This window comes from Cornus florida, unplaced genomic scaffold (genome assembly GCF_030987335.1).
Source record: "Cornus florida cultivar Cherokee Brave unplaced genomic scaffold, ASM3098733v1 CherokeeBrave_3.0.0_Hap2_Chr06, whole genome shotgun sequence".
NCBI classification, from domain to species: Eukaryota; Viridiplantae; Streptophyta; class Magnoliopsida; order Cornales; family Cornaceae; genus Cornus; species Cornus florida.
Genome location: NW_026775576.1, coordinates 79,471,362 through 79,485,411, shown reverse-complemented (window position 1 = coordinate 79,485,411; position 14,050 = coordinate 79,471,362). Strand labels below are relative to the sequence as shown.

Sequence of the window (14,050 nt, the reverse complement as noted above, 5' to 3'; positions counted from 1 at the left end):
AGCTTGTATTTTATGTCCATTTTACTTCCGTTGGCTGAGCTTAGCCTTTCAGAGGTTTTCTCATAGTATTTAGTGGGTATAAGACCTTCCTGAATGCAATTAAGATCAGCTCCTGTATCGATCAAAGCAACGACTTCAAGTTTGAAATCTTTGTTGATGATGAGGGTAACTTTAGCGTACCATTTCTGAAAAGAGATATGATTTAAAGTTTGGAGTTTTTTAGAAGATTCTGAATTTTCGGAATGTTCAGATGCTTCTTCATCAGATGATTCTTTTCCTTTGAAGGAAAAGGCAAGATTTGTGTTTAATTCTTGAATATCATTTTTCATGACTTGGCTTTCTAACTTAAGGTTTTTAATTTCAGTTTTTATTATGTTGATCTCTTTTTAAAGATCTTGAATAGTGACTTCTTTAGGCTTATTATTAAATCTTTCTAAAGTTTTATATAGACTAAAGTTGGGTTTACTAACGGTTGGGGGTTCAGGTTCTGAGTTACCTAATAATACCTTAAGTTTCTTAAGATGCAAGGTTTTTAACTCAGGGTCATCTACTTTACTGATTAAATCAATAAGTAGATGTTCTTGTTCATCATTTTTGGTGAGAACATTAAGTGACTTAGTAGGATTACAGCAACTATCTTTACATCCTAATGTAATATTAGGAGAGCTGGGGGAAGCATCAGATGACTGTGAGGAAGAACTAACTTCAGGGTCACTACTACTATCCTCAGTATCTCTTAACTGGAGTATGTGATAAATAGAGTCTTTAATTTCATCATAAATTTGTAACTGATTGATCTTCTTTTTTGCATAACAATCCTTTGCAAAGTGACTTAATCGGCCATGTTTGTAACATTTAATTTTGCTAATATCTGTGGTATTGGTGTTATCTTTTTTCTTAGAAACCTTTTTACTGCCAAATTTCTTCTTAGGTTTAGACCTTTGAGAATAATACTCATTTTTGGGAAATACTGGTTTTCTATTTTTGTAATGTCTATGATAACTTTTGTAACTTTTCCTATGAGGTTTGGGGTTTTGTCTTGAGGGAGCTATAGGGGGAAAACCATATTGTTCACAAAAGGTTCCCATTTCATATTTAGCTCTTTTCCTATCATCTTATTACTGGTTACTTATTTTCATATCAATACACATCCTTAATCCTTCCTTTTGGATTAAGCTGATGATATTGCCAAAAGTGAGGTTATCATAATCAATATTACCTATGGCTTTACTTAGAGTGTCTCTAATCTTATGGGCAAAGAGATTGGGTAAACCATTAATGAATTTTTCTTTCCAAAATGGTTTATTACTATCATCTCTAAGCATAACTCTGGACAAGAATACATCTTTATACCATCTAAAATCACTCATGGTTGGACAAGTGATATTGGTAAGTTGGTCATGTATTCTGGAGGTGATGTTACTTGGAGTACCTTTGAAATGGTCAACAATGGTATACACTAATGTGTTAACTCCATCAGGGATACCACGTCCTATGGCTTCATCGAAAATGGGAAGACCATTATCATCTTGTTGAATAGCATTTCTAATCTGGGTTCGAGAATCTTCAGTGAGATGTTTTTCCCACCAGGATTTTAACATTCTTGAGAATCCCGAAGTGAGTAAATCAACAATTTCTGGTTGACTTAGGTTATGGGTAGTGACATAATTATTGGCTACCATAAAGATATGACTAAGTTTATTAAGAATCTCTTGTTCAGATAAGCCATATATATTCCATTCGTAGAGTTTATCTGAAGAAACAGAGAATTGATTTTGAATATTCTTTTCTTCAAAATGGAGGTCTGGAGGTGTTGGTCTTGGGTACCAATTTTTGGTAAGACTAGTAGGATTAATCCTTTTGTTAGTAATACGATTGAGTTCCAAATTGGAGAAAGCATTTTCAAGTTTTTGAATGTCAGAGGGGTAATTAGAATTATCAGAAGAGGAAGTATCAGAATTGTCAGTATTATTAATGACAGTGAGGATTTTCTCATCTTTTTCTTCTTTGACTTTAGATTTACCTTTTTCATGAGATTTGAGAATAGCTTCAATTTGGTGAATAACAAAAGGATCTGGCAGGGCTGGGGGAAGTCCTTTCTTGATTGTGGGCATGGAAATGATGGATGTTTCCATAGGAGGAGTAATAGGAGGCTTGACTGAAGGTTTTGGAGATTGAGTCAGTGAGAGCTCAATTTTGTCTAACTGGGTACCAAGGGTATATAGGTACTGATTGGTAAAATTATTTTGTTCAATTATTTTTCTAGTATTAGCATCAACTGAGGTACTGACTTTTAATGGGGAAGCAGTGATTTCAGTTCCCATGTGATCAAGAATCACCTTCTCTAAAGGAGGATGGGAAGAGGAAATTGTTGTTGTATCAGAAGTTTTCCAATTAACTTTGGTGAGGACATTGACTTGATTATAACAGTTTTCTAGATAATCAAAAATTTTGATTTCTAGTTGATGTTTGATCATGAACTTTTGCCAATGACGGAGAATTTTATTTTGTTCTGTTTCAGTATGGGTTTTGCGAAAAGCCCTACACTTTTCTTTGTTACTGGGGGATGAGTATTCATCATGTAATTTTGAAAGATTATACTTAAAAGGTTTACTAATAGTAGTCAACTGGGGATTGATTGCATTGTATTCTGCAATGAGATCAGATGGTGTAGGATAGGTAGGTGTAGATTTAGCTTTTGGAGTAACATAATAAGGACGAGTAATCTGTTCTTCAATTTGAATACCTTTTAATTTTGTATCTGTTGGTTAGAGATGATGAAATCTAGAATTTTTTCTATCTAGAGAAGGAATTTCACTTTCTTTATCTAGTAGATGTGCACCAGATCTACTACAAGAAGTGGAAGGGCCTGAACGAGACAGAAGGCGTTGTTCATCAAAGCTTATCCTGACTGTGCCGTCAATAAATTCCTGTATTCTATCAAGATTACCAACATCATTTTGAATTTTGACTGGGTAATACTCATTTTTGAGAAACCATTCATTAGGTAAGGAAATGTCTTTCCAGGCTATGGTTTTCTTAAGTTGAATATTAGCATCTGGAGTATTACTTTCAATGAGTAGTGTATGTCTTTTGATATCTTTCTTAATGGCTTTGACATTAAGATTAGTCTTTCTAGTTTTATAATAGATTATATAGATCAGACCTAAAGGTTATGATCCTGGAAGCATTTTATAACCTGAAGTTTTAACATTAAAAGTTAAGGCCTTTAGAATATGAGGGTTGATGAGCGCCGAATATTGCATATTCAAGCGCCCTTAATTGCATTATTGAAGTCCATTGTTTGCTTATATTATGTAGATTACTTTAATTTGCATGTTTTTGTATATTTTCAGGTCCATTGGCCAAAAAGAAGCAAGAAGGATGCTTTGTGGAGTTTTGGCCATCAAAAGGAACAAGGCTGAATTTCTGGCAGCAGTAGATCCTGAACTTTACTCGCCATTTTGACCTTGAAAACTTGAGAAATGGACTTCCATCATAACATGACATATTTAGACCTATGAATCAGCTTTCTAAATCTTCAAACAGTTTGTCATTCCGAGCTCGGAGCAGAGAGTTATGGCCTTGTTACCAAAGGTGCGCAGAACTGCCTGGCAGCAATGAAATTCTTCCTTGATCTTCATTTTAGACCAACCATCCTTGAGAATTGGATCTCCACCAAAACATAAAGTATTTAAAACTATGAATTAGTTCTCCAAATATTCAAACGGTTCATTATTCGGAGTTCGGAGCGCAAAGTTATGGCCATTTCATCAAAGTAGGTCTGGGTAGAGCAAGTGAAGCATGGAACTTTTTACACTAAATTCGAGTGCTCGAGGCCTTGCTTCGAGTGCTCGAATTTTGGGCAGAATGCCCTTCGGAAATGGCTCATTTCAGCCCACTTGCACCTTGGTTTCTTCATTTTGTTTTACTCTTTAATGAAGTGGTTGGAGATGTTGGTTGGTGGCCTCTTGGAGTGGATAAGATATCTAATAAAGGGAAGGAGGCCACACATTGACATAAAGCTTCATTTTTTTGAGAAGATAGAGAGAGAGAAGAGAGCAAGGAGGGTGTGTTCTTGAAGCCAAAGGAAGGGAGCTCGAAAATGGCTTATTCTTCCAAGCTTCCTTCTTCCATTTTTGTATCCATGGATAACTAAACCTCCATCTAGGGAGGTGATGAAGCTCTCTCTTGTAAGCATGCTTTAATTTCATCTAATTTGGGGAATGATTCATGTACATGGTAGTTTCATGATTTAGAGCACTTACACTTGTTGTAATGGATTTCAATGCCTATAAATGATCATGTTGAGTTCATTATCTTGTCTTAGATTTTATCCTCTCATGATTATATAACTTGCATCTTCATAGTGAGAATGGAAATGAAATTGTGAAATGGGTTTAAAGGCATGTTGTATGAGAAATTTGTTAATCCATAGCTTAAGACTTCCTTTTGATGGATTAATCTTGTATCTTGACTTCATGTGCTATTACCATAGTGATTGAGGGGTTTGATGGTCCCTAGCTTAGTGAGCATGTTATGGCTACACCCTAATCTAGGTAGTTCTAGCATGTGGCTCTTTGAGGGATTATACTTAAATCTTGATCCTATGATTTTCTTGAGGATAATGTAGCAATCTAGTATTGCTACATATCATTGCCATGTAGTGAAATTGTTTCCCAAGTTAATAAAAATTTAGTATGTTTATAGGATTGGTGGTGAATTCACTTCCCTAGACCTCCTTTTCTAGACTTCTTCCTCTTAAATTCCTTGCATTTATTTCTTTAAGCACATTTCAATTCTAGTGACTAAGTGACAAACCAACAAAACTCTATATACCCCCTCATCATTCTAAAAGTAATCTAGACTCTTAGGTTGCCATAGACTAGCGCAGTCCCAGTGGTTCGACTTACCCGACCAATAGCCCTATTTTACAATGATTCGTGCTATTGCGAAGGTTGATGTATAGTTGATCAACCGATCAATTTTTGGCGCCGTTGCCGAGGACTGCAAACGGTTTAGCGACCAAAGTTCTAGGGTTAAATTTAGATTGATTGTGAATACTTGTTTTGTGAATATTTCTTTTGTGGTTTAACCATCTTTGTGTTGTAAGTGAGATTCTAGAAACTCAAGGCTTGCCGAGGGAAAATTGAGAAAATTGTAAGTCTAGAGGACTTCCGGTAAGTTTTTCAAGGTTCTAGTCTTTCAAATTGTGAATATCTTTCATGTGTTTAACTTAGTGTTATTTAGCTTGTGAAGCCCTTGTCGAGGCTATTATTTTGTTTTAATTTCGTGTACAAGCATCGGTCCTTGTCGTGGCCATTTATTTTTGTCTTGATAATTAAGGAGAAAGGGAACATCGTATGTGGAGTATTGATGATGAATTGTGTTGTTGAATATATGCTTTGTTGTTGATGTTTGGCCGTAGGTCACTCTCTCTACCCACACTTAACTCGCCTATTGATATAAATTCACTTGAAAGAACTCTTAGACGGAACCTTAGGAAACCCACTCTTACAAGGGATCATGAAACTGAATTTAATACAATGGGGGATAACGTAGGAAATCCGAGGAATGAAAGGGCTGAAATTCCTAATGTAGAACCAATGACTCTTAGAGATCATTTCATCCCTACCACCTATGCTTCTCCTTCTTGCATAGTAATGCCAAACATCGATGCAGCTCAATATGAGATCAAATCAAGCACCATCCAAATGCTTCCATCATTTTATGGTTTTGATAATGAAGATCCATATAAGCATCTTGATGAGTTCCTTGAAATCTGTTTGACCATCCGGTTGAGAGGTTTTCCGGACAATGCACTCCATCTCCATCTTTTCCCATTCTCCCTAAAGGATAGGGCAAAATATTGGTTGAACTCCCTCGCTCCCAATTCCATTACTTCTTGGGCTCAATTGCAACAAGAATTCCTTAAGAAGTATTATCCGGTGAGTAAAACCAACCAAATAAGGCATTCCATTCTAAGCTTTTCTCAAGTTGATGGAGAACAACTCCATGAGACTTGGGAAAGGCTACAAGATCTTCTTCAGAAATGTCCTGATCATTTGATCCCAAAATGGCAATTAGTGCAAGCTTTCTATGCCAGCTTGACCGAAACCCATAGATTTATGGTTGATTCTTCTTGTGGTGGGATGTTCATGTCCAAGAATGCGGATGAGGCTTAGACCCTACTTGAGAATTTAAGCGAAAATTCACTTCAACATAATTCTCGTAGGGCTCCGACCTCAACCATTACAAAGAACACCAACCTTTGTCAACCAAAATCAATAAGGGAGGAATCATCTCAAGTGGATGCCATCGCTCATAAATTCTACCAATTGATGGCACCACATCTTCCTCCTTCATTGTCTCAAAATTCGGCAAGTTCAGTTTGTGCTTCATGTACTAGTCCATTCCATCTCTCGGAAGATTGCCCCACACCGGAGCAATTTCCCAATCCCAACCAAGAGCAAGCTAATGCCATGTTCTCGCGACCCGGGAACAATCCATATTCCAACACCTACAATCCGGGTTGGCCAGATCATCCGAATTTCTCGTGGCTGCAACAAGCCCCACAAAATTCCCAATTCCAAAACCAAAGGCGGCAAAATCATCCCTCTTCTCAATATCAAGGTAGACCTTTCCAAGCCTCTTCAAGCTACCGTCCTCCTTACAATCCAAATGTCTCTAATCAACCTCCTGACATCCTTGCAGCCTACTGACGAGATAGTAGCTGCAAACAAGCAAATGATGGAATCATTAAATAAGCAAATAATGGATGCCAACAAGAAACTCTTGACATCCTTGCAGCCTACTCTCCAAATGGTTCACTCTCATACTCAATCCATAGCTAATCTCGAAAATCAAGTGGGCCAAATAGCTAACTCGGTGAATCAATTGCTTCAAAAGGACAAGGGCAAACTTCCCTCTCAACCTTTTGAAAATCCTAGAGGAATGCATTTGATTGATGAAACCCCTCCTCTGAGTGGGTCGACTCATGAACAAGTTCAAGCTATCACCACCCTTTGGAATGGTAGAGTGGTTGACAACAAGGTTGATGGAGACACAAGTGAGAAAAACCCTCCTTTGAAAAATCCAAATCAAAGCTCTTCAAATCCAAATCCAAGCTCTTTAAATCCAAATTCTTGTCCAAATACCATTCACGGAAATCCCACACATGTCACCTCAAATATGGAAACTACTTATGAGCCAAAAGCTCCGTTTCCTCAACGTCTTCAAGAGTCGACACATTTTGGGAACAACAATTGTAAAATTCAAGACATGTGGGAAGTTTTCAAGCAAGTGAAGATTAACTTGCCCCTCTTGGATGCTATCAAGCAAATCCCTCCCTATGCAAAATTTCTCAAAGATTTGTGCACTCAAAAGCGCACTTCTAAAAATCATTTGCCAAAAAAAGTGAGGTTAACTGAAAATGTTAGTGCTATCATTCAGCACAGCACTCCTCCGAAGTATAAGGATCCGGGTGCTCCCACAATCTCTTGCATCATTGGTGACAGCAAAATCGAGAGGGCCCACCTTGACTTAGGAGCTAGTGTGAATTTAATACCATATTCAGTCTACCTACAACTTGGTTTGGGAGATATTAAGCCGACTTCCGTGGTTTTGTAACTTGCTGATAGATCGGTCAAGCATCCACGAGGCATTCTTGAGGATGTTATCATCAAAGTGGACAAATTCTACTTCCCAGTAGACTTTGTGGTTCTTGATACGGAACCGGTCCATGACCCAAAAAAGCACATTCCCGTGATCCTTGGTAGGCCATTTTTAGCCACGGCTAATGCATCAATTAATTACCAAACCGGGGTGATGGACATTGCTTTTGGAAACATGCAAGTCAAACTCCACATCTTTCATGCAACTCAACATCCCTCCAATGAGGATGATTGTTTTCTTGAGGATGTCATTGATGAAGTGGTCGAAGAATCTCTCCCCTTCATTCTAAGCAAAGATCCTCTTGAAACTTGCATGTCCCATTTTGACTTCTCAAACTTTGATGTTGATCAGGCCATTCAAGAAGTCAATTCCTTGCTTGATATTAATGCTATCATGGATGTACCTCCTTGGAAAATTCCAAAAGAACCACTGCCCCAACTTTCCACCACTCCTCCGGTCCCATCATTGCTATCTCCGCCACAACTTGAGCTTAAGCCGCTCCCGGCCCATCTCAAGTATGTGTTCCTTGGTCCAAAGCAAACCCTTCCGGTCATTATTGCCTCGGACCTTCAAAAAGACCAAGAGACCAACCTTTTAGCGGTGCTCCAAGAGCATAAAAGAGCTATTGGTTGGACAGTGGCAGATTTGAAAGGAATTGACCCCTCCATTTGTATGCACCGCATTCATATGGAGGATAACGCAAAGCCTACTAGAGAGGTCCAGCACCGATTAAATCCAAATATGAAGGAAGTGGTCATGAAAGAGGTGATCAAATTGCTAGATGCGAGAATCATCTACCCTATCTCTGATAGCAAGTGGGTGAGCCCCACACAAGTTGTCCCCAAGAAATTCGGTCTCACCGTTGTTGAAAATTCAGCTGGTGAGCTTGGAACACAACGGACTACCACCGGGTGGCGTGTGTGCATTGATTACCGGAAACTCAATTCGTCAACTAGGAAAGATCATTTTCCACTTCCATTCATAGATCAAATCCTAGAAAGGTTAGCCGGCCAAAGCTTCTATTGTTTTCTTGATGGTTATTCCGGCTATAACCAAGTGGCAATCGCCCCCCAAGATCAAGAGAAAACAACATTCACATGTCCCTTTGGTACTTTTGCCTATCGACGCATGCCTTTTGGTCTATGCAATGCGCCGGCAACGTTCCAAAGGTGCATGATGTCCATATTCTCCGATATGGTTGAAAAGTTCTTGGAAGTTTTCATGGACGATTTTTCCGTATTTGGCCCCTCCTTTGACTCGTGTCTCAAAAATTTATCTCTTGTGCTCCAAAGATGCAAAGAGACGAATCTCATTCTAAGTTGGGAGAAAAGCCACTTCATGGTCCAAGAAGGCATTGTTTTAGGACATGTCATTTCTAAGCGGGGAATCGAGGTAGACAAGGCAAAAGTTGACTTAATCTCTAATCTTCCTCCTCCAAATTCAGTCCGTCAAATTCGTTCTTTTCTTGGCCATGCCGGATTCTATCGTCGCTTCATCAAAGATTTTAGCAAAATCTCACGACCCTTGTGTAATCTCTTAGCCAAGGATGTTCCGTTCAATTTTGATGACGCTTGCATGGAAGCTTTCATCAAACTTCGCACTCTCCTTTCATCCGCCCCAATCATGAAACCCCCTAATTGGTCTCTTCCCTTTGAGATCATGTGTGATGCATCCGACTATGCATTAGGGGCGGTTTTAGGCCAACGTGTGGATAAACTTCCGCATGTCATTTATTATGCTAGCAAAACTCTCTGCGATGCCCAATTGAACTACACCACCACTGAAAAAGAATTGCTAGCTGTGGTGTACGCCTTGGATAAATTTCACTCTTATCTTCTTGGCTCCAAGGTCATCGTCTTTACGGATCATGCCGCTCTTAGGCATTTGTTAGCGAAAAAAGAGACAAAACCCCGTTTAATTCGATGGATCCTCTTACTTCAAGAGTTTGACATTGAAATCCGGGATAAAAAAGGGACCGACAATGTTGTCGCCGATCATCTCTCTCGCTTACTTATTGAGAAATCTTCAGAATTAGCAGCCATCCGTGATTCCTTTTCGGATGAGCAACTTCTTCAAGTTTCACATTCTACTTTTCCATGGTTTGCGGATATTGTCAATTATCTTGCGGTTGGCAAAATTCCAGCTCATTGGTCCAAACAAGAAAAGGACCGGTTTTTCTCCCAAGTCAAGCATTTCTTTTGGGAAGATCCAGAACTATTCAAGTATTACCAGGACCAAATCATCCGGCGATGCATTCCTGAAACCGAGGCCACAAACATTCTAAATTTTTGCCATACTCTTGCTTGTGGAGGCCATTTCAGTGCCAAAAAGTCCGCTAACAAAGTTCTTCAAAGCGGATTCTTTTGGCCTACCTTGTTTCGGGATGCATACAATTTTTGCAAATCGTGTGAACGATGTCAAAAATTTGGATCCATGTCCCGAAGAGACATGATGCCCCTCACCAACATTTTAATTGTTGAAATTTTTGATGTGTGGGGGATTGACTTCATGGGACCATTTCCATCTTCTTATGGCTATGAGTACATCCTTGTAGCGGTGGATTATGTGTCTAAATGGGTTGAAGCTGAGGCTACCAAAACCGATGATCATAAAGTCGTGATCCATTTCATTCAGTCTCACATCTTTAGTCGTTTTGGTACGCCCCGAGCAATCATTAGTGATGGCGGATCTCATTTCCGAAATCGTTATCTCAAATCCGTCCTTGCTAAGTATTCAGTCATTCATAAGGTTGCTACACCTTACCACCCTCAAACGAGTGGTCAAGTAGAGATTTCTAACCGGGAAATTAAGCACATTTTGGAAAAAACGGTTAGACCGGACCGCAAAGATTGGTCGTTAAGGCTAAACGATGCGCTTTGGGCTTACCGGACAGCTTATAAGACACCCATTGGCATGTCGCCACATCGACTTGTCTTTGGCAAAGCATGTCATCTCCCAGTAGAATTAGAGCACCGTGCTTATTGGGCCATAAAAAGGTTCAATTTTGATCTCAAACAGGCCGGCTCTAATCGTGCGTTGCAATTAAATGAACTTGAGGAATTGCGTAATGACGCGTACGAAAGTGCAAAAATCTACAAGGCAAAGACTAAAGCTTTTCATGACAAACACATCGTCAAGAAATCTTTTGCCTCGGGACAAAAGTTTTGGCTTTTCAATTCCCGCTTGAAACTCTTTCCCGGTAAACTCCGGTCAAGATGGGATGGTCCATACATTGTCACTACTGTCTTTCCTCATGGAGCAATCGAACTTCATGATCCTGCAAAAGGATCACTCTTCAAGGTTAATGGCCAACGGCTTAAGCCTTGCATTGATGGCACAATCCCAACCCGAAAAGTTGAGGAAGTCCTCTTGACGGACCCAATTTATGAGGATTAGTGCCAACTCTAACTTCGTCTAGCTATCGACATTAAATTTAGCAAAGCAAGGGAAGAAATTCTTTCGATGTTCAAGCTTCCCTTTCCCAATAAAATTGCCTGAGCCTTGAGTTTTCTCGAAATTCGCTAAAGAAAGCCAAAAATTTGACCTCCTTCGGAAGTGTCTCTAATTGCATTCCAAACTTCACATTGGGCTTTCCTAGACCTTCTGAAACTTTTTCTTTCACTCCTGGAAATTTTCAGCTCTATCCGGCAATTTCATTGGCTTTGGAATGCTACTCATGTGCATAATCTCTCATTTTTATTGCATTCTTAAAAAAAAAAAAAAAAATTCAATGAATCGTGTGAGGTTGCAAAAGCTTGAAGTGCTGTGGAATGGTTTGAAAATTTTCCCAAATTGTTACAAAGTTTGAAAATTTTACATGCATTGGAATGGAATGAAAAAATTCCATGCATTAGAGAAAAGTTGCAAAGTTTAAAAATTGACATTCATACATGCATCATTAAAGAAAAAAAATTTCCATGAAAAAAAAAAAAAAAAACACTTCCATGAAAATTTTTTATTTTCCATGAAAAATTTCAATTTTTCCATCCATGCATATTTCTTAAAATTCAATCCATGCATTTCTATATTGCATGCCTTCTTTCATATCCGAGCCATTGTGGGTTGCATGCATTCCTTCATCTTGCTTGCATGGCCTCACATTGCAACATTCATTTTCCATGTTGCTTTATGTTGAATAATGATGCCCATTGTCAACTAAGCTCTTCTCATAATGTTGCTCACACTGCATAATTCGAGTGCTTGCAGCTGCTCGAAGCTTCATCCAACTCTTCTCACCTCACAGCCGAGCTCTCTGTCAACACTTTGAGCACTCCCATTTCCAGTTTGAGTGCTCGAAAGTCCCTCCCATCATTCGGTTGCTTCTGCCTCCAGTTCGAGCAATCACAACTACCCATTGGAGTGCTCGCGGTCCATGCATTAAACCACCGAACCTACTGCTCTCAATTTGAGCACTCGCAATACCATTTCGAGTGCTCGACATTGCTTAAAACAAATTTCCACGGCTTCTGCTTGTTTTGGAGCACTCGAAGCCATATTTCGAGTGCTCGAAATCCTAACCAATCTCATCATCTCCAGCAACCATGCCTCCTTCTACACCCCAACACCATCCCATCTCTCTGCAACCCACTTCTCAACTCACCCATGCTTGTACCACCTCACCACCTCGCACACACAGAACCTTGCACCCATGCATGCATCAACTCAAACCTCAACTCCTATCTTTCTCCTCAACCCAACACACCCAACCAACCTTCCAACCTTCTCTCTTTCTTGGCCTCTACAAACCAAATATCCCTCCACTCTTGGCCATCACAACCCACAACCCATCCCCACGACATGCATGCATGCATGCAACTTCAGCATCAAACCAAACCATGAAACCACCACCTTCACCTCACCACCTCTCCCATTCTCGGCACCCAACCTTCCCTTATCTCTCACAAATCACCCCCATCACTTCACCTCTCGGCTTCCCAACATCCCACCACCCTTCACACTCAACCAACTCCACACCATCATCCTCACCATCCCAACCTCACCCCCTCATGCACACCATCACCTCTCTCATTCACCAATCAACCCAAGCCACGCCACACACCAACCCTCCATTTCCACTCTCTGCCAGTTTCTCGAGCACTCGAAGAAGCATTTCGAGTGCTCGAGCTTACTCGAACTTCCCACACCAAATATCCTGAGCTCACTGCCCTCCATTCGAGCTCTCTCACTCCCCTACCGAGTGCTCGAAACACCACCCCACCATCCAACCCTCACCCCAACCCAACCACCTCTCGGCACTCCTCCACCACCCTTCCCAACTCCCGGCAACTTTCTCTCTCTACCCAAACCAACCAACCTCACCACTCCATCTCACTCTCAACTCCAACCACCTCACCCATCTCTCTCCACCCACCATCTTGCTCGAACCACCAACCTCATCCCTCATTCCTCTCGGCATCTCTCCACCTCACAACTAACCTCACACACCACCAACCATGCATACACATCCATGCATGCATGCATGAACCAACCTTCCTTCCTCTCTCTCTCTCAACCCACTCATACATTCAACACACCCAATCACCAATCTCTCTATCTCAGCCACCATGCAATCCCAGCAGCCTTATTCAAAAAAAAAAAAAATAAAAAACAAAAAAACAAAACAAAACAAATAATAATAATAATAATAATAAATAAATAAATAAATAAATAAATTTGTTGGCATTATTTTGTTTTCCATTTTAAACTTGTGGCTACTGTGTGCCTTTGTGTTTTGTTTGGACTTTTACCTTGCCATAACATTCATCTTAGTGTTTTTATTTATGTTTTGGTTTTTCTTAAAAGACCTGTGTTTTTGCCTGTGTACATTAGTTGTGTTTGGATAGGTCTTCATGTCCAAGTTTGGGGGACGCTTCTGCGCATTCACATCGATGGATATCTTTTGTCTTCGTCACTCCACTTGGTATTATTGTTCTTTTACCTTCTTTGCTCTTATTTTGTTTCACTTGTCTTCACACATTGAGGACAATGTGAAATTCAAGTTTGGGGGTGCATTAGGACATTTTTGGTTCTGTATTTTTGCTAAGCAATGATAGTATAACTTGACACGTGTCAGAGACGAAGCATATGTTTAGTACCTTGTGTATAGAAGCAATTGACATTTTTGAAAATGAAGAAAAATTTGAGTTGAAATGATCATGTGGATTCAAATTAGTCTGTATAAATGTCTCAATTAGATTCTCACTGGATTTGACACTCTTTTAAGCTTCACAATGCACAGATGCACATTGGAAACTTAACTGTGAGGCATGCAACTTGATCAACCTTGACCTTGGCCTAGTTAATCTGATTTGATGAACCTGATAGATGAATATCTTTGGCATAATTTAAGTTGTCTAAAAAAAAAAAATGAGAAAGA

General features: G+C 39.7%; 1 pseudogene; it reads left to right on the top strand.

The window, feature by feature from the left end:
- Positions 1-9,585, top strand: part of LOC132314411 (uncharacterized) — a 48,029-nt pseudogene extending 38,444 nt beyond the window's left edge.
- The last annotated feature ends 4,465 nt before the right edge of the window (positions 9,586-14,050 follow it).